The sequence below is a fragment of the Dromaius novaehollandiae genome, chromosome 2 (genome assembly GCF_036370855.1).
Source record: "Dromaius novaehollandiae isolate bDroNov1 chromosome 2, bDroNov1.hap1, whole genome shotgun sequence".
Taxonomy (NCBI): Eukaryota; Metazoa; Chordata; class Aves; order Casuariiformes; family Dromaiidae; genus Dromaius; species Dromaius novaehollandiae.
The window spans coordinates 13014815-13035891 of record NC_088099.1 but is presented as its reverse complement, the minus strand read 5'-3'; positions in this window follow the sequence as shown (position 1 = coordinate 13035891).

Here is a 21077-nt window from a genome sequence, read left to right as displayed (position 1 = left end):
TTTGATGCTGATATGTCTGCTTGAGTTCAGAAAATGATGTTATAAAAGTCCAGAAAATCTGTTTAGATATATTATGGTTGACTGCCATCACAGATAAGTACCATAATGTGGCTATAGCATATAAAAGTTTCCTATTATTTACTTGTTCCAGCTTTTAAAAGACATTGGTAACTGCCTTCGAGAACAACTCCAAGGTAAATTTATTCTTGAATTCCATAGGAAAGAAAAGAAATATACATATCTTGCCATTTGTACACTGACAGACTGGAGTTTCTGGAAAAAAACCACTTGATCTTGATTCACCAAAATTAAGCAGAAACTGCTAGTGTCTCACAGAAGGCTCCCATTGGCTTACACAGAACTCCTGTGGGAATTACATTAAAGGAAAGATGCCAAAACAGGTCAGATTCAAATGCAAACTATCTTGAATTAACTTAGAAATATAAAAAGGGGCATTTTAAGTACAGCACCAAAATGACAAAAGATTCTGACCAGCAGGCCTACTGCTGATCAAATCCCATGTACTGGCCAACTTTTCACCTTTAAAAAAGGCCAAAACAGTTTTAAAAAATGGTCTCCACATAGCTTACGCTCTTATATAAATTTTTTATGGGACAAAAAGTTTTTATGTGCATGTGCAAACCAATATGTCAATTGACATATTATCAAGCCAAGCATTATGAAGCATGAAACCTGGACTATTATCCTTATGAGGCTGTGTAAACCTGTCCATCAAGCCATGTCTCCTTAAGAAATTCTGAGTCCTGGCGAACGCTACAAATTTTTCCATGTGTTTCTAATAATCAGATGTTTACAGTGAGCTGAAAACCTTTTTGTTTCCTGGGACTGCTAAGAATGAACAAGGAGCTGAACCCCAAGTGCCCGATATTGCACAGCAGACTCTTTGCCCGATGACTGCCCTGTCACTGTGAGGAAAAGGGGAGAGTAGATTATTCTGAACTCATACTCCTTACCTACTAAATACACTCTTGAATGACCAACTAGAAAACACTATTAATACACTATTGCTTAGGATAGTTGTTTTTAAACACTGAAAATAAGGATTTTTTGCATACACTCATTCAAACTGATTGTGCAATTCAAGAATGTGCTACTTTGGCTCCTTCTAGTTTGTTTTAGTGCTCACCTCCCCAGAGAGTTTCCAAATAGCTACATGAGTGTCAGTTTGGGAAAGCAACAGAATTTCTGGTACCCTAGAGGCAATGAAGATGTCACATCATTACTGTTTCAAAAAATGTTACAAACTTTTGATGGATGACATTTTAGAGCGTAGGGTGATGTCACTTACTTAATTTGCTTTTAAGGACAAAGAAAGGTGGACATGATTTTTGTCTTTTGTTTATTTGTTTAACAAATACACTTCTGATAACATATCCTAGCTTCTAGCATATTTTTCTGTGCATTGTTTAAGTGATGCATAGACAAAAGAGAATTCCTTACAAGCTAGTAGGGGTTTCTTTCCGGTATATATCCAGAAAAATGCAGTCCCCAGCAGAGGGGAGCATCTCATGAGAGAGGAGTGAATTATCCAGCAGTGGTCTTCAATGACCTCCAATCAGCAGAGGCATTGTGAGGGGATCGATTTATCTGGCACAACTTAAACTCCTAGATTTGTTTAATTTAAGCTGAGGAGACTTGTTTCTGTGTGAATGGGGGATAAGAGAAGCAGAAAGGTACATTGAATCCATGTTTTATTAACAACACAGGACTGTTATTAGCCAAGTATTCCACTTTTTTTTCCCCCAGTATACTGGAAAAATCCTAAAGTCATTGGATTTTTACAAAACTCTTACTTAAGACAATCATTTTCTGTCATTTCTATGGTTGATGAGTAAAAACTGAATCAAGGTTGTCAGGATCTGGCCTATTGCAAACAATATGCTGTTTAACTTTCAAAGAAACAATTAAACTTTGTTTGTGTTGGAATTCTAGAGGTCAATTTGATAATGAGATATTGGTATTTTTATGCTAGGTGTAGATATGAAGAGGGGCATTTTGTGGAGTTTGCCATATCAGCTGAAACAGCTGCATTAGAGTTGAAAAAGGCAAATAGCAGAACAGATGAAAATAGGACATGATTTTAACATGTACAAAACATGCTGGAGTAAATATGTATTTATATACTGGTTGGATAGTCAATAAAAAACAGCAAGGTTCTTTCAGCTCTATTATGATTTGAATATGTCTCAATCTATAAAATCATAGTTTGTACCTAGATCTTTTGAACCCAGGCTGTTGTCAATAACTCTAATTTAAGTATAATTGAAATGATATTTAATTTGCTGCTTGCCAAATTCTGAATCATTTCAAGCTTTGAAGTGAGAAATATTTTCAAAAGAATATTTATGCTAGAATCTCTATACTGCCTTTAGTTTATATTTAGCACATAAGTGCTTATGACAAACTCTCAAATCCTTGGAAATGCATAGTTGTAGGAGTGTGAGACCAATCTTTGATGTTTCAGAGTGCTCATGTGGAATGTACATTAATACCACCAGCCTCATGATTATATGGCGAAGTTGAGGATGCTCAGCAATTTGTGAATTGTGAAGCCTTTTGTGGGGTACTGTTTCACACTTAAGCTGTGCAGGCAAAATGGAACCCCATTTGAACATTATCACTAAGTAACTAAAGCTACCAGAGGTTTTGGATTTAGTCCATGGCTTAACATTTCCGTGCCTTTATGGATTTGTACTATAGAGTTCAGTGGGTTTCATTGCAAACACGCAGTTTTAAATTTTTACTAAACTGTTACCAGCTCATACGGGAAAAAAATTAAACTAAGCTTCACAAAGACGAGAGTTCAAAAGTCCTTGCCACAGTCATCTAAAAAAAATGCCAAAAAATTCAATGGAAAGGTTAAACTTAAGCATTGCTCTAATATGGGAAATTGTATGCATGATTTGCCCTGTCCTTTCCAATCATATTTAATTATGAATACATTAAGCACTTCTGATCTCATATCAGCAGTAGTTTGTATTTGGTACCACAGGTTTATGGTCTTTTATATGTGTGAAGTCCTATATGATTTGGGATCTGACCTCCATCCCTCCAAAAGTGCACTTGTCACCTTCAGAGAATCTCAAATTGAAATGCGAAGGGTGTAGGGTGAACTGGAGAGGGGTGTCTTTGGGAGGATCTTCTGGTTCAACTTGCTTTCATTCTGTTATGCTGTTCTGCTTAAGTTTCAGAACTCATTTGTTCTTCAAAGAAATTCAAAAACAAGGGTGACTTGATGGTCTGAGGAGTCAACAGGGTATTTTCGTGATTGTTATTCTCTCCAAGTAAGATGGAGGAATGAGGTCTGGATCCCGAAAATGTCCAGGAAATGGACTTTATCTGACCTGTCCTGTTGAAGCCGTGCCACTGTGGGAAATTCAGGAGACACATTTCTTAGGAGGAAGAAGAATCTGCAATTCAGCAGCTAGGGTAGTGCTGAGGGAGTTCTGAGTTCAATAAAAGTCTGAGTTCAGTAAAAATCTCTGTGCATGAAAGAGATTGTGTACCTTGGTCTTCAGAGACCTGTATATCTCCTGACTTTGGGTGAAGACTCTATACACTAAGTCTACATTTTCTTTTTATAGCTGTCTTTTCAAGAACAATTACGATGAGATCTGACTCTGTTAGTGTCTGCCAGACTGAACCTTAAAGCATGTAGGCTCCTTCCCACTTACTTTCTGCATCCTAATGAGGTATCAAGACATCCAAAACAGACAGCTTCTTGAGCTAGAACAAATTTGTGGATCCCAAAGAAAAGATACAGGTGTCAAGGGAACTTTGAGATCAAGAGGACAGATGCTTAGTGAATGCCATCTGATCAGTCTTTTGTATGTCACGGTGTTCCTAAATGCTTTGGATGTTTCGGACACGGCCTTTAGTTTTCCCCTACAAGTTCTTGGCCATGTCAATTCTTGTTTAATAGCCCAATGAAAGAAGAAACTGTATATGAAGAAGGGAATATTTTTGTGGAGTAAAATATTGTTAAAACATTTTTTTTCTCATTAGAAGATTAAAAAGGGTAATTACTTGCAATTCATTAGCTCAGCTGATTTCCCCATCTTTTTTCTTCACACCGGACAGAGCTGTTGAGACATTACAGACTGGCTTCAATGCACAAAAATCTTTCTAATAAATTTCAGTCTTGTTTCAGATATTGCCACTGTGCTGGAACTGCCCTTGTGAGGGTTTGTAATGAGGATCTGTTGCTTCAAGCTAACTGAGAAGCTCCTTCTTTCATTGTCTTGATTTATCAGCAGCCTTGATACCATTGACCATGGGGTCCTCTTACATTGCCTTCAGCACCTCATGGGTTTTTCAGGCTCCTTGCTGGCCTGTTTCACATCTTATTTAATGGAGCACTGTCTCTACGATTATATATTGCAGTTCTCTCGTCATACTGATGCCTAAAGCTGTGTTGTGCAATTGGATTTTGATGGTGCAATTTGCCATGACAGCACTGCAGTATAGTAAAATTCTCACTTCTGTGTGTTATTTTTTATATGTAACATACACACCAGGTGTTCAGAGGTGATAATCATTTGAGAAATTATGCAGCTGTTTGTTTATGGATCTGTATGATAATGTGATCTCTAACAGTACTTGGCACTTGCATGTAACTGACAGGTTCTGAGACCGTATTGTGTTAAACTCGCATTTTTTCTGTTGAGGAAAAGCTATTTTAGCACAGTTGAAAAGGGTGGCTTTTATTTCTAAAAGTATTCTTTATTTCTCATTACTATGTGTTCCAGGCAAGGTGTTCTTCCTGTAACATGCAGTGTCTCCTACACACAGCCTTTTTACCATCTCTGTCATTCATTGATGTCAAGCCAGTAACTTTGCCAATGAGCTTGAGCATCAGAAAGGTAAATGTGGAAAAATCCCAGGGTAAAAGCTTTCTCTTCATCTCTGCTTCTTTCATCTGCAGGCCAGAGAGGACATTTCTTCTGTTCTGGATCCTCTGCCATTCATCGATGCCTGAACTCTGGGTCACAGATCACTTAGGCTGCTTAACTGTTAGCATTTCTGTGTCACAGTTCAGTCCCTGCTCACCACTCCTGAACAGTGACCAGGCTTCATGAGGAAAAGAGCATGCACAGAGAAGGACATTAAGCTCCAAAGAGACCCAGGGCCAGGCATGATACAGTGTAGACCCAGCTGGCCAGCTCTAGCTGGACTCAAGGGCAGGGAATGGTTATGGTTTATGTTTTATTCAGTTTAGACATGGCTAATGAATCTTCATCTTACAGGAGAAGAAGCCTGAAGTGAGAACTGGTAGCTGGTAACAGAGAAAGCTGGAGTTAGTCTAGGATGAAGAATGGGAAACTTGCTGGTGTGAGGCTACCTCATTGTAAAAAATGAGGGAGATTCAGGTGTCCTTCAGAAAAGCATGTTAGGAGATGGGAAAAGGATTATTGCTGCAGTGCATCTGTATAGCACTGGCTACTTGGTTTGGTTTTCTCTGATCTGACATTAGAAGGAAAAAAGTATAGAATAAATAACACCTACCAGCCTTCACTGTAATGACTCTCGTATTCTGGTAGGCAGAGCTTCCACCTTGATGCACAGCATATAGGACCTGAATTTCAGCTGGGCTGAGCAACTGTGTTGCAAATTAGATAAGATTTCAGATTTTGTGGGATCCTTCTGATCACAGTCTGACCTTCAGCTTGCTAGGACACTATCTGCTTCACTCTTTTTCCGTAATAGAAATAGGTTTATAGGAGGAAATGCAGTGAGATTTGTTAAGGTAGTTAGCTCCAGTGATTTGGTTCAGCCTCATCTCTGCTCATCATACTTACTGCTTTCCATTAGTTGAAGTATAATTTAAAAATGTGGGAAGAAGCCCCCTTTTGAAACGATTCACTATCATCCTTGCAAGGCCCTCACTTCCAAATGTAGGGTAAAGCAATGTGGAATCCATTCATTAAATGACACATTAAGCAGCCAGAGCCTTTTTTCTATATTGCCTGCAGTAAAATATATTCAAAGCACTTCATATTTCATTAAAATTATCAGTGAAATGATTTTCATCTAATGTTATTTCTGCTTTTAATAAAAAAGCCCTGCAAAACGAATAACTGAACATTTTTCCTTCCTTTCGTTCTCTTTTTACAATTATGATATTCAAAATATCCCACAAGTGAGGGAATGACCCATAAATTGAGTTATGAAGGTCATATTCTATGAAGAGCAGATATTTTCCATATTTCTTTAAAAGCATGTTCAATCCTATTGGGTATAAGCTATTTTAGTTCACAGTGAATTTTAAAACTCTGCACTGAGCTTAATACAGGATTGTTTACAGTAGTCTGCATTGACTTTGAAGTCCAAGTTTTAAATGCTTATTTGGCAACGACTTGGTCATTGTTCTTTTTGTGCACACTACGGCCATATTAAACTTGTAATAATAGGCTTTGCTTAAAATGTCAAGTTTCAAGTAGTTTTGAAAGCTTTTTATAGAATCCAGAGCTGTGACAATTAGATTATTTTACTGTGATGCTTTTCATTGTTTGCTGATTAGAGAGAGAATTTGAAATCATAGAAATGATTAAATTGGAAATGGTCATTTAGGAAAAAAAAGATTTAGTAGACAGATTAATTTTGTTTCTTTTGATCTTAAGTTTATTGTAACATAGATAAATGTAATCTTTGCTGCAGGTGTCTCAGATGGATGCCAGATACCTTGAAAAGCATGAAAGTAGGAGTGCAGCTCACCCAGAAGATACAAAGAAGTGTTACTCCATGGGGTGTGTGGAAATAGTCTGTATTTGTCGAAACAAAGATGACTCTTAGAAATATATTTAAAATAATTATACAACTGATAAAAGTAATAGTTTAATTGATAAAAATAATAGTCTGAAAATGGGACAGTAAAGATGTTTATATTGTGACAAGTGAGGTGTATTGGGAGTCGTTTAACTTTCAATAAGATAATCGGTCAGGATTCTTAATTTTGAATGTTAGGGTAATAGGAACAGGTCATATCATAGAGAGGAAGTTATGAGAAACTGTTTGCCCTGAAGCAGAGCACTGGGGATTAATATAAATCACATAGGGTTTATCACATAATAATGTGCTATTTTTTTAACAGCTTTAATATGAGCTTTAATAATAAGCATCCCATCTGTAGAATTAGGAAAGAATACTGAGATAAAGAGAGAAAAAATATTTAATTTTGGTCAAGAAATTAAAAAGGAAGCAGCAAAGAACAGGCAATTATTTCCTAGCACCGTGATTTGGAAAGTCATAGTCATATTCCATTCCAGCGTCCTGTGAAGGCATACAGAAAATAAAGTACAAAACTGAAGCAGCACAGATGAATTCATGCGCTGGAGGAAATGCTACAATCAGAGAAGTTATTCTGGTGGCAACTTTTTTTAATGCCTGTAAATTAAATATTATTTCCTGGATGATCTTCCCAAGCTAAAAGGTGATTCTCTCTATGTAGTAGGATTTGGAACAGAAAACAGTTTCAGGAGCTCTGAGGCTGTTGAGCCCCAAGTTTTATTTACCTGTTTTGCTCTATTTGAATGTTGTTTATCAGATTTTTTGCAGACCACCTTAACTCCTTTCTCTTAGATCCGCCTGCTTAGTTTCTGCACATCACATGCTGCAGGTGTCCCCTTAGAGATACCAAGGCTCTGGCCTCATCAGTACCCTGCCGAGACCTTTATCAGTTGCAGGCAGTGAGTTTTCTGATTGGATTAAAGATTGATTATATACTAATCACACCATCTAGACAGGCAGACAGGCAGCTTGTGGTCAATGGGATCTTGTAATCAGTGCTGGGATAATAAGATGCATGCAGCTGGGATTGTTGAACAGCAGGTTTCGACGCACAACCACCGCCGTACTCTGAAAAAAACCATTTACATCTTAGACCTCTTTGAGAAGAAATGGATAGTCAATTTGCCAGCAGGGACATTAGCTGAAAGTATTTCCCAAAGCATTAAAACTGCTATTCTAATGGTGGTAAGTGCTTCATTTCCAAAAGCTATCTGCAAAGGTGTCTGCAAAAGGTCCAGAAAAATAGCTGCAGCCTCCTGACTGCATATTTGTAAAAGCCTTGGAGATACTAAAATTTGCCAGTTTCCAACTATTTCAACCAAATACGACAACAAAGTTTCACTTACCTTGGATCAAATCAATCTCCACTTTCCAACTCACTGTGGAGTGCAGTCTTTACGTAAGTGTACAAAAGATATAAACATAACAGCAGAATATACTGTCTCTATGGTCCATTTAAATACACATACAGTCATATGCCTCCGACTAAGAAATCTCCCACACATACACCTTCACAGAATAAATGTTTCTGCATTGGTAAAAATACATGGTAAAACATCGTTTGTTTGTTTGTTTGTTCTGTTTTGAAGGAGGGCAAAAAAAACAATGCACCTTCTTGTGGAATTCTAGTAGCTCTATTTAATACATAGTCTCAAGCATATGAAGGGTTTTAGGTTTTTTGGTCAGTAAACAGTAATGTGGGACATGGGACTGGATGGTATTTCTAGAGATTTTTTTCTTTTAGATGTGTGTTAAACAGAACCACGCTTCAAATTACACCTATTTGAAAGCACCAGTAAGAACTGTTAGGACTTTCTCCTGCTCCAGAATAAACATGTATGTATCTATGTATATACGCAAAAAAAGCTGCAATGTTATAGTATGGATTTTTTGTTACCTCCATGTTTAGAAATATCATCCAATCCTTGAAGAAATTGCACAAAAATAAGTTTGGATAAGAGGCTGTGTAACATCACCAAATATCACTCTAACATAGTGAGATACCATGTGTGAGAGCTTTCACACTTTCAGTATGGGGTAATAAATTATATTTCAGCATTTCTTTTAACTTGTAAACATGTGCAGATAGTCTTTATCTTGTGCTTTCAATTTGCAAGCTATAATTACAATATCTGCAAAAAGGCAACAGTGAACAGAATCCTAATCATGGACGGTGTCTGCTACCTAGCAGAAATTCAAGCAATATTTATTTTATTTTTAAGATAGAGTGTTCCTTTAAAAACTTAAAGTACCAGTAACACTCAGAGTTAAGGGATACTTCATTTTCAGTTTCTTATTATGGAAAAGAAAGCTTTTTAAAATTTGTCATAAAACTAACATTTTAGGCAGATTCAAAGCACCATTTACTTTTTTTGATTTTGTTCTTGCTACCCAATAAATCCTGAAGATTTTGCTGGAGTATAAAAAAAAAAGTATTTGCTTAAAGTGATTCTTATGAGCAAAAAATATAGACTTTATGCTTTGACAACACGATTTGGGACAGTCAGGTCTTGTTTAATACAGGAAGATTGTATGCAGTATGTAATAGAGTAGAATAACATTAAAAGACTCGGGATTTGAGCTTTTACAGGTAATGATAGGCTAATTATCCACGTTTGGAAATCTTGAAAAAAAAATCCAGACTCTTAATATCTAAGTCTGAATGCAGACTGTAACATTTCTCTTCATTTTAAACTTGAATAAACAGATATAAACTCTATCCTCATTGCTGTGCAAGATAACTTTTGGAGTGCACTAATCTGTGTTTTATTTTACAATGGTAAATGTTACTTGACAGGCAGAGCCCTCCTTCCACACACTCAATGAATGAGTGTGCAATCTTACACAAAATAAGACTGCTATGTCATCTGCTACTGAGAGTAGACTGTGACTTAGTATTATCAAATGGAGCTTAGTAAGCTGTTGATTGAATAATGTAATTGACAGAACTGTAAATGCGAAATGCAGTAGTTCTAACATATACTGTAACTGTGAGAAACCTGTAGATTTTATAACTTCCTTCCACTGGAAGTGCGTGTTTTAGACTGGTTCATGTTTCCTTCCAAAATAGGAGTTTGAGTAGCCCAAATAGCAGAGTGCCTAGTCTTTTCATGGGTTTCTTAGGTGCCTGAAGTTTGTCTAGCTATTGGTATGAAATTAATATACTGCCTGTGTTGATTTTGCTGCTGTCTTTGTGTTAACCAGGGAAAGGTGCTCATGAACAAGAGGAGAGGGAAAGCTGCCCTTTCTGAAATGCAAAGTTAGCCTGGACCAGCTGTCTGTGAGGAAGAGAGGAGGCTGCTGTGAGGAAGAACATGACTTCGGTGAGACCAAAGGTGGGGACAAGTGACAGCTCCTTGTCCCGAGCATGCCTGTGAGGAGCATCCCCATGACGGGGACTTCCTTCTCGAGGGCCAAGGAGATGGAGGGCGAAGTGGAGGGAGAAGCACAGAAGCAGGAGATGCTCCCGCACCATCTAGAGCTTGGCAGGTTGCTGAAAGGGAGGGTGACTAAGGACAGATGTCGTGCACATGCTCCTCTTTGCTGACTGGTGTCATCATGGAGGAATACTGAGAATTGGGAGTTTGGGAATTATCAATGACTTTAAATCTATGCTGAAGTACTTAATGTCACACCTGGTTACTACACAGAAGGGAATGCATTTAATAAGGACTTTTGGAAGGGCAAAAGATTGTGTGTGTGTGTGTGTTGGGGGGGGGGGTTGTTTGTTTGTTTGCTTTTGGAAACAAGGAAGTCTTTGGCAATGGCTTTGCATTTTGAAGTAATCTCCAGAAATAAGAGAGGTGTGTGTTTCAAAAATGAAAATAAAAGATTTCGTTTCTCATTCGATACCTTGAAAAGACTATATAGGTTCTTACATGTTCTGTGTACCCTGTTTTATCAGCCTCCAATTCCTCAGATGAACTCTTCTCATTTTGTATTGTTCCAGTGCCTTGAAGCACAAATCCTAGCTTGAAATGAAGGCAAAAATACTTCAAATACAGCTATTGTTGATTTTATCAAAGATCAGTGAAAATCAAAATGTGCTGTCCATATTACCTTAAAATTAAATATTCTACCTGTAGACCAAGGATCTCCTTTCAAATGTCTTTAAGGGGCACTAGTTTCACTTCAAATTGTGTAATAGCGAAAACAAGCTTGAGTCCTGGAGGACACCTTTCTGTAAGGTTTAGTACATACACGATATAACACACTGATCCTAGCAAGTTTCTGGGTTTTATATCTAGCAGTAGTGCTTGTAAAATCATCGACAAAGGAATAAATATTTTTAGAAAGCAAACATATCTGATTAATATGGATAACTGAGGCCTCTCAAGGTGGAGATGATCCTTTCTTACTGTAGGTTTAGCAATGACTGAGACAGAGGAAAAATCTTCATTACTAGTTGTGTTAGTAGTCTGGATAGTGATCATAGATTGGTGTAGCTTTCAGTAGGTAAAACTGAAGCAAAAGGGAGAACTATGGGATATTCTATCAAAATGTACAGTTCTTGTACTGATATCTTTTTTTTTTTCATTTAATTAAAATTTGTATAAGGAAAAGATTCCAGGAATGCACAGGTTTACCCACTTATGTACATACCAATATAAAGTTTTTATCCATCTCACTGGGCATTTTCAAAATGCATAATGAAAGTCTATATAGAACATTTCCATTAAAAAACTCATCTCTTAGAACAGAAACATCTCTGATGAAAATCTGCATGAAATTCCTTTACACAGGCAAGGTACTGACTTAAAGCTTAAACTGTACATTCACCTTCATTTAGTTACATATCACTATAAGGTAATTCACATTTAGCAGTTTAACTCAAGCTGAGGCGAAAAGGGAAAGTTGGGAGTCAGCATTAGATATGAACATATACCCAGCAAGGAATAAAACTTGAAGGTAACAAGGCAGTATGCCAACAAGTACTGAGAAATCATGTAAAATGCTCAATGAGATAGCAGGATCTGAACAGAACGAGTGTGTGAGTGAAGAGTTTGAGCCAAATTTAAGTGGGAAAGCACTGTATATGGAAAGGAAATGTTTACAGAAGGAAAGAAAAGAAGTTTTAAGGATTAGGTGGGGTATGTCTCTACACTGACATCCTAAAATCTAAGCCATATCATCTCCAGATTTGAATTTGAATTGGACAAGCTAAATAAAATTCTGTGAGGAACATTTCTGTTAAAAATATAAACTTTACTCTGTGTTCGGATTAATATCTTTGTATAGCATGCCACACTCCATAAACTTAAAGCTCCTAAGTACATATAAAGGTAAATAACCTGTAGTTGTATTTGCTTCTTTTATATCTGAATGTAGTTTTCCCTAAGCAATTCATCAATGGCTTGTTTAATCAAAGAAACAGCTAGCTTGTATATCCCAAGAGGAATTTATTAATATTTTTATTTCTTGGGAACAAAGTTGAAGGGCTGTCCTAGTGCATCTTATTTCAGACAGTTAATGGTTTTTAGTTCCTCCCCCCAAGCTTTGCACCAGAAGAGTATTAACTCTGAGGCAGATTGTCGACTAAGCCCAGCTGGGGCAAGGTGTCTTTCAATACTGCTAAGGAGAATTTCCATTGCAAATGCAGTGTTGTGGTAAGCAGCATTAAAAATAAAAATAAAAAAGATGCTAGTTTAAAACAAGCAAAACAGGAAACCGCTCATTTTGTAAAGTCAAGAAACTGTAATGTCATACAGATTGTTTCCTCTCTAGAACTGCTAGAGGTGCTGCAGACAAGAAGATCTAGGAGATGGAAACTGGATTTGCTTCTTAGTTTTTGTTTGTTTTTTCTTAAGCTGAAAAATCTATTTGCATCCCTTAAGCCTTCAAAGAAAACCTTTTTGCCTGAACTGTTTTACAGGATCCTGGAAACTGTGCTGTAGCATACTATGGGGATTACAGAAGTCAAATAAATTTTCTTTTCAGCCTCCAAACATAAATTACATTAACTTTCTGTGCTTCCATTTATCTCCTGTTTTATTACACGTAGCTCTGTGTTTCATTTAGTAAACACAGTTGTTGTGTATGGAAAGCATCTGAGGTGCTGGCTCTCATGAGGGTGCTCTCAACAATACGGAGCTGGTAGAACGTGAAAGACTTCCCTTGGTTATAATACTAAACTGAACAGTTTCATGTTAGATAAGTCCACTGCAACACTAGATAAGTGATAGTGATGAAAAATTAGTTTACTTTACAATTTAATGATAAAATGGAGATAAGTTAAGCCAAAAGACTGTGTCTATTTCCAGAGTGCTCAATGTTATCATTTTCAGCTGAAAATGTGAATAGGAATTAAGCTTGATAATGAGCTTTTGTTTAAGAAGTAAAGTACTTGCCTAATACAGTCATCTAATTTTTTGCCTCTGATGTGATTATAACAGGAGAATCCAAAACAGCCATCAATAAAGATCTAGGACAACTAATTGCAATAGAAAAATTTCATTATAGGAGCCCAGATCATGACTTACGTAGTGCTTATTGGTTTTGGACAATTATGCTTACACAGCAAACATAGCAAACAAATTAATTTAGAGTTTTCTTTTTCCTTTAAGCAGTTATGACACTTAATTATGCAGTGTTTCCTCTCTTCACCACTGTCATAAATATTGCTACTTGTCCTACAGGACGGCATGGTTTTCTGTTGCTAAGCAATTTCTTGACATTAATGGGAAGAAGCTAAATAAATATATAGGTTGCATGGAAATACATGCATATGTAATCATGTAACAAATGACAGTCCTCCTTAACTCACAACAACATCTTGAGATCATTGCTCTGTATTTCAGTGCAACAGGCAGTTTCTGCTAATTTGGCATCCCGTTCTGCAGTTACTCACATTTAGTAGTATGTTTTTATACAAAGGAATCCCACCAAAGTCAGAAAGGTTTCTTTGAGTAAATGTTACAGCACAGGGATCTTTCAGAATTATTGTATCTGTTCCTGTGGAAAATTAGACATTATTTTGTATAATCTAAGAACAAGGCTTTCTGCAAAAGTATCTGCTTGTGGGTAACTGCGTAGAATGCTATTCATGTCTGTTGCTGTTGATGACTTGGATCGTGATGACCCTATGTCATGTGCAATAAGGGTTAATCTTTCCTCTCTTCAGTTCCTTGTAGTTTCAGGAGACATTTCAATCCCCTTCAGTTTCCAATGCGCAAAACCTGCTCCTTTTGTGCAACTTTTGAGTACTCAGCAGCAGGGACAAGATGAAGCCGATTCCAACCCTTCTGTGAACAGGGCACATATGGGAGAGCCATAAGGCTCAGATAAAGTTGTTGTAGGCATTCCTGGGTCTCCTACAAGAATTTTTCTTTCTGTTTCCATCAAGATATGGGCAACAACCCAGCAGTAAATATTGCTGCACATATGACCTTAGTCTATTTGAACACATCAGGAAGTAATCAGCCTTCAATGGACTTTGACTCAGGCTAGTATTTTTATTGTATATGAGCTATTTTGGGTTCCACAACTTCTTTTTTTCTTTAAAATCTTAATATATTGAGTCTCTCCATCAGTTCCTTCCCCTCTGGGACAGATCTGTAATCTTGCTGTATTAACTGGTAGAAAAGATACAGTGATTGCACTTTCCTCAGCCTGTTCCTTCAGAGAAAGTGTTGCCCATTGAAATGTAACTAGATACACCTTGAGATTATTTTGTATCGCATCATGGATCTGGGCCTGATGTCAGATGCTTTTGCAGTTCAATTCTCAGTATTGAATCACTTCAAACATTTCAATTCTTTATATATTAGGAAACATTTGTTGTTAGAAATTGAATTGCATGATGTGATAATTCCAACTCCAAGTTGTTTGTATTTTCTTGACCACAGAATTATTAAAAATCAGCCTTTAATGAAGAATTTAGATTTCTGCAACGCTGAATAAGACTTAAAATAATGGGGGGGGGGGGGGGGGGGAGTACATCCTGTCTGAAGAAGCTGCTCATGACTGCTGCCCAAGAAAATGGAAACAAGTCCCTAGTTTATGATATTCTTTAACTGCTGAATTCATTCATCCTTTTCAACTGGTGAATTTCCTCTCTAGCTGAAAATTGTGTGGCCTCTGGGAATGAGAATGATCACCACCCAAAATCTGGACTACTCTATGTCAGAGCAAACACAAGACAACCTGTAATCTTCAAGACTGGCAAGCTCAGTTAAATAAACTTAGTTTGATTTTAGCTATCTCAAACTCTGACGAACTGTTCCCTAATGGGAATGGATTTTATAAATGACAAAATACACAATGTCCATAATGTTACCTTAAAATGCAATATGATATGGGCCAAACCTTTCAATAGACAAACCCTGATTTGTTTCTTAAAAATCAGAATATGGCCTTTATCTTTCCTGCCATACCATAGCTTTCCCCTATTTAAAATAGTTTGGAAAGGCCCCTGGATTACAATAATAAGTCTGTAAGCAGCAGAATGAATTGGATTGAATCGATCATGTTAAAGAAAAGGTAGTTCAGAAGAAGCACTCAATATTATCATTTTCAATTGAATATGTGAATAGGCATTTAACAAGATAATCATTTTTTATTAAAGGAAAAAGTAGTTTTATAACACCAGTCATCTAACTTTTTCTTCTGTGTTGTGATTACAAATGAAGAATCTATAATAACCATCAATAAAGATCTGGAAAAATGAAATGCAATGGTGGAATTTCAATATAGGATCCTACCACGTGAAAAGTGTAATCCTTATTGGTTTTGGACCATTGTGCAAACACATCAAACTTTGTAAAAACTTGATTTCCTATGAATTTGTGACTCGTGATCACAAATATACTCTACTGTGCACTAAAGGGCTCGTATTTTCCCCTGTAAAAACTGTAGTAGGGTCTTTGATCTGTAGTGGTTATGTTTTTCCATAAAATACATAGGTATAAAATAGCTCTGAAATTTCTGCCTATTAGCTGTGGCTGAAACTGGCCAAAGAATCACAGACTCGTTAATGGTTGGAGAAGTAAATATGTCCATAATTCTCATGAAACTGGCTGGAAGAAATGACTGCCCAAAGTAGAGTGGGTCATGCAAGTATGAGATGAAGCTTGTGCCAATGTCAATTACTACATAAATTTACTGTTATGATTCACACTGACACATTTTATATTTGTGCTGGTGATTTTCACTGACATTTAACTCAAATGTGTAGCTCCACAGAGGCAAAGGAAACCTTGTGTGTGAAGAATAGTGAAATCCAGATTATTTTTTAATACTGGGTGATAAGTCTGAACTACTTATTTTACTTTAAAGGATTTGGCATGATCCAGCTCCATGTGATAAATCTATCTCCTGGACAAAATCCATCACTGAGCTAAATTCCTCTTTACTTTCATCTCAAAGTTTTATTTATAAGCATAATTTGATCAATGATTTGAATAGGGGGCTTTATACTTCTGTTATGCAAGCAGTCAGAATATGACTTTCACTGTGTGATGCATGTGAGGAGCTAACATCAAATTCTGTCATCTGTTACATAAATACACCTTTGCTCACTGAAATGCATAAATGTAAATTTAGTGTGCAGTTTCATTTTATGTCAGGTGTATACTGCTGTCAAAAGATGCCGTCCTACTCTCTTCTAATCATGCAATCTTGTTGTCCTTGCATTGGATATAGTAATTAGAAGACTGAAGGATAGGACTGAAATATATTCAAGCTTTTAGGTCTTGGGTTACTTTTCTGTCACGCAAACCAGCTTAATCATCCTGTCCTATGTAGTACTAAATTTTGCTTTCTGGCTCTTCAGCAACACTTCTTAATACTTTAGATAAAAGTAACATGCAACTGTCAGAAAGAAATTAAGGATTAATTCTTTCTGGACTTGTTTCAGGAGGATAAAATAAAGGGAAGGATAGAATAAGGCTTACATCTTCTTAACCTTCCCGAACATAAGGCTGTGCTAGTTCCTCTGTCTGAACTATAACGTGTCGCCAGCTTGTCCTATCTGACATTGATGGCCTTGTGGAATGTGTCTGTCTTGGTGTGGCTCTGTCCATCTGGAAAAAGCTGCCATGGCAGCTCTAGAAAGGCAGCTCTAGACATAAGCAAGCTTAGACATAAGCAAAGCATGAATTGTTTAGGGCAGCAGAGTTTGGGGATTGAGTGATAAAGGAAGAATCATGTACTTACAAGACAGAATTTCCCAGAGATCATTTCAAGGCATTCAGATAGCCTCTTGTTTTAATGAGGTAGGCAAATGTAAGCCAGAACAGTCATGTATTCTTGAGTTTTAAAGAAACACAGGAGTACCTGCATGCTGATACCTCAGAGGAAGTAAAATTCTCCATACAGGGTTTTTTCTCCTAGAAGTCCAAGGCAGTTTGTATATGATTCACTTTTGGCACTGAGAGGGAAGAAGAAAGATGAGAGGTAATACTGGCTCAGGATCCATCTAAGATTCAGATTAGTAGGAACAGGGTTAAGAAGGCACTGCACTATGTCTGCCCAGTTCTTACCTTCTTCTAAGCATCCTTATTGCCTATTATGTGTAGTTAGATGGATGCCATATTGGATAATAAAGAGCCCTTGGAAAGGAGCTGGGGCACAGAACTAAGGTTTGATATGAATACTCAAGACAACAAGTGAAAAAAGAGACAGAAGGGAGGTTCAGAACTAGGAATCAAGGGGGACATTGAGCAGAGTATCCCTGGCAGCACATTGCTGGCATCAAGAGTGTCTAAAGATCCTGTTGATATTAAGGTTAAGGTATGATATTAAGGACCAGAAGTAGAAACTTCCCTATTAAGTTCCCTCCTTGTGGCTACAGCCTAAAGGAGATTAAGGAGACAAATCAATTGGTTTTCTGGGAGAATCTGTGAATGGAAAGATGCAGAAAGAATTTCAGCCAAGATATCAGGAGGAAGATTCAGAGAAGCTGGAGGAGGGCTGCAGTCTGGTGCACTAAATACAGTTATGAGGATTTTCTTCTTGTTACAAAATGGATTTACCAGAAAAGTGGAATGAACAAGCCTATTTTCACTGGTCCATGGGGAAATTTTCCAATGGTAGACTGTAGAATTAAAGTGTACTTAAGCAGGATTTTTTTTGTGCCTTTTTGGTGAAAAGTTGTCCTTAGATGGGCCACAAAGCTGTGGAAATCAAGAATGTAAATGATGTATTCAAGAAGCAGCATGAGGCTACAATGCTTATCTTTCTTCAGTGATATACTGAGGTGACCTGGGGGGCAGTGACTTGAGGGTGATCTCTGGTGGACTAGGAACCAGGGGCAAATGAAGGCCTCTCTTCCTCAGGAGAGAATCATCTGCCAGTCATGGCCAGAAACAGGACACCGAGTGTACTTTGCAGGTGACATGCTAGAACAGGTCCTCTCTTAATCAGGAGGAACTCAGAAGGTATCTGACCTGTCTCCTGAACTACTCATATTGTAGTACAAATCATTGGAGTGTCCAAAGAGTGTTACAGCTTTCTAAATGCAAATTAAAAAAAATAAATAGTCACTGTGTTGCTAAATCTCCTACTAAAAAGAAGCCTTCGGTGGAAATTTTTGTTGCTGGCAAGCTCTTATTTTCTGACATTTGATAGAAAGTGCAGCATGTGATGATGCTTATTTCTTTTTTTAGGACATCTCTGTTATAAGTACTTGAGTCCCTGAAGTTGCAAGTCCTCGAGGAAACAAATCTGGAGAATGTCAAGTCACCAGAAACAAAGCCACATGTGAAGGTTTCCATAGTTCAGGCTTCATTTACCAATGAAGTCAAAGTAACCTATTTGTAGTAATGGAAGTATTTAATTAGTCAAAAAAACAATCACACGGGTCAGTGAAAGCAGACTTTTCGTTATTTGAGAGGTTATCTGAATGCAATCTGGCCATAGCATCCAGTAAAACTTTCCTTCTTTTTTAGTTTTGAATTACAGCAATGATTTGAGAGTGAGAACAAACTTGTTTGAAATTCATGGATTCTGCGACAATGAGGGTCTGTGTTCTTTGGCTCGTGTGTAAAACAAAATATTCTGCTCTAGTTTTTGAATGATTCCCCCCAGTCTAAAAGTAACTTTCTAGGCAAAAGATCTTTCTTTGGCCTTTTCATTGCTTTTCCTCTTCAAGATTTTCTCTGTAATGTCTGAAGGCAGATTACTTATAAAATGTATTACCTTTAAAAAAAAAGTCCCACCTTCTGTTTGTTGCGCAGTGAGTTTAGAGCTTTTGTACGCACACATACCTGTGTGCATGTGCTGTGAATAGAGCCCTCAGCAGTATACCAGTTTCCTAGATATTGTCGTGTCAGCCATGTGATACTCTGGCACACTTTGGTAAAAACAGTTGTATAATTTTGTTCAGGAAAAGTCTTCAGGGATATTTCACATAAAGAGATTTTATTCACTGACTATGATATGAGTCAAAAATCTCTTAGACTTGTTACCATAGCTATTCTTGACTGCTACTGCTGATATTTTCTATATGTATAAAATGTACTTTCCTTCAGAATTCAGGGACGAATTCCTGTAAAAAGCTTCAATAAATGATAGAAATACATTTTCTCTCTTTACATATAATTATGTAAAATAAGGATCTTCAATTTTAAACTAATCACGCTCTCCATTTTAGCACCGAAAATATGCTTAAGAAAGGATAGATGATATCATCAGTTGGAGTACTGCACTATAACTTGGGATAAAAATTGGGATTTCAAAAGATGTCTATCATTTATTGAAAAAGCAGGCATGTGCAGAGACGCATTCTATTAAAACTTCTGGAGATAGCGTTAGTCTATGCTTGTAGTGAACTCAAGTTTTTTGCTGCCACTCCCACATCCATAAACCGCAAGCAAGCAGGGATATGAGGAGATTTCACTGATCAGCTGGTAAGTGGAACCTGTGCTGCCAGGAGAGCCTGCAGCTTCCTGAATGCTTTGCAGTGTAAGTCATTGCTTATCAAAAGCTTAAAATTAGTAGATTTCAGGATAAAATACTTGCAGTGTGAACAACAGAGAAAACTTAAGCATTCAAAAGAGAGTTTGAGTTTAATTTGTGCAAGAGTGAAAGTGGGTAGAAAAGCATATATGTTATAACAAATGCAAGAAACCATTAAGTTCGCTAATATTGTCCCTAAGGTTCCCACTGCAGAGATTCATTTTGAAAGGTTACAGTGCTTATTGTTCAACAAATCTCTGAAAGAGCTTCCCAAGGCACTTAGTATAAGCAAACATGAGTGCCAATGTGTGTTTTACAATGTGTGCTAATGTCTCTCTCCTGATCTCTGCCAGCGTCTTCACTCAAACGCAAAACTCATCCATTATGCCAATGAGGTAGCCAAGAGTTAAGCAAGAAGATTTGCTTTCTGTTGAATCTTACAGAAACATTTCCATTAAATTGTAGCAGTTTTCCTCCTTTAAATAAAAAGCCAGAGGAGGAAAAATAGAATCCTTGATGGAAAATATGTTGGTTACAACTGGTAAAGGAGGGAGGTGGCAGGTGTTTCATGAAGCTTCAGGAAAAATTGGCACTGTATTCGTAAAGGAGAAGCTTTTTCTTAGGTGAAGCTGTTTCTTTGACTGTCCTGCCCATTTAACAGAAATCTGGCCGCGGTGTGAGCCAGACATGCTGTCTTCTGCATTGCTTTTGAGCAGTAAAGTGAGCTTGCCATCATTAAACTCTTTTCTCTGCCCACTTCCCCCCATATTCCTGACCTATCCAATATTTTCTTTGACATCTGGCCAATTTCAACCATCTTTGAGAGAGAGGTTGGAGAAAATTAAGTTCCTGAAAATACAGTGAAAAGCAATGACAATACGACACTTTTATGAAACTGCTGCCACACGCTTTTGAGTATATCCTGCTTTCAAGGAAGCTTTATCTGATTTAGTATGAGACAAAATAAAAACTGTTTCAGACTCTGATTTGTAAATTGCTGAAGAAGATATCTGTACACATCTCTGTGCTGTTGTGTTGTCTGCTCCTCCTCATAGTCTCAAATTAGAGATTGCAATCTCCTTGGATGGAGCAATGCCATCAACACAAACAGAACCAGGGTCCCAGTTTGCTTTTATACCAAATGAAAAATTCCAGTTCACAAAGGCAGAAAGTGACTCTGGGCAAGAGGCACAGAAACAATGAGTCCTATGCACAGTTTAAGTAACTCTTTAAAACAAAATATGATGAGCATTGAGCAGTCTGCTTGGTAATGTGACCACTTATTTCCAACTTCATAAAGCAAAAGAAAGCCTGTTAATATCACCAGCTAATTACAGTGCCTCCTTCTTTCAACAGACACATAAAAGAAGCTGTGA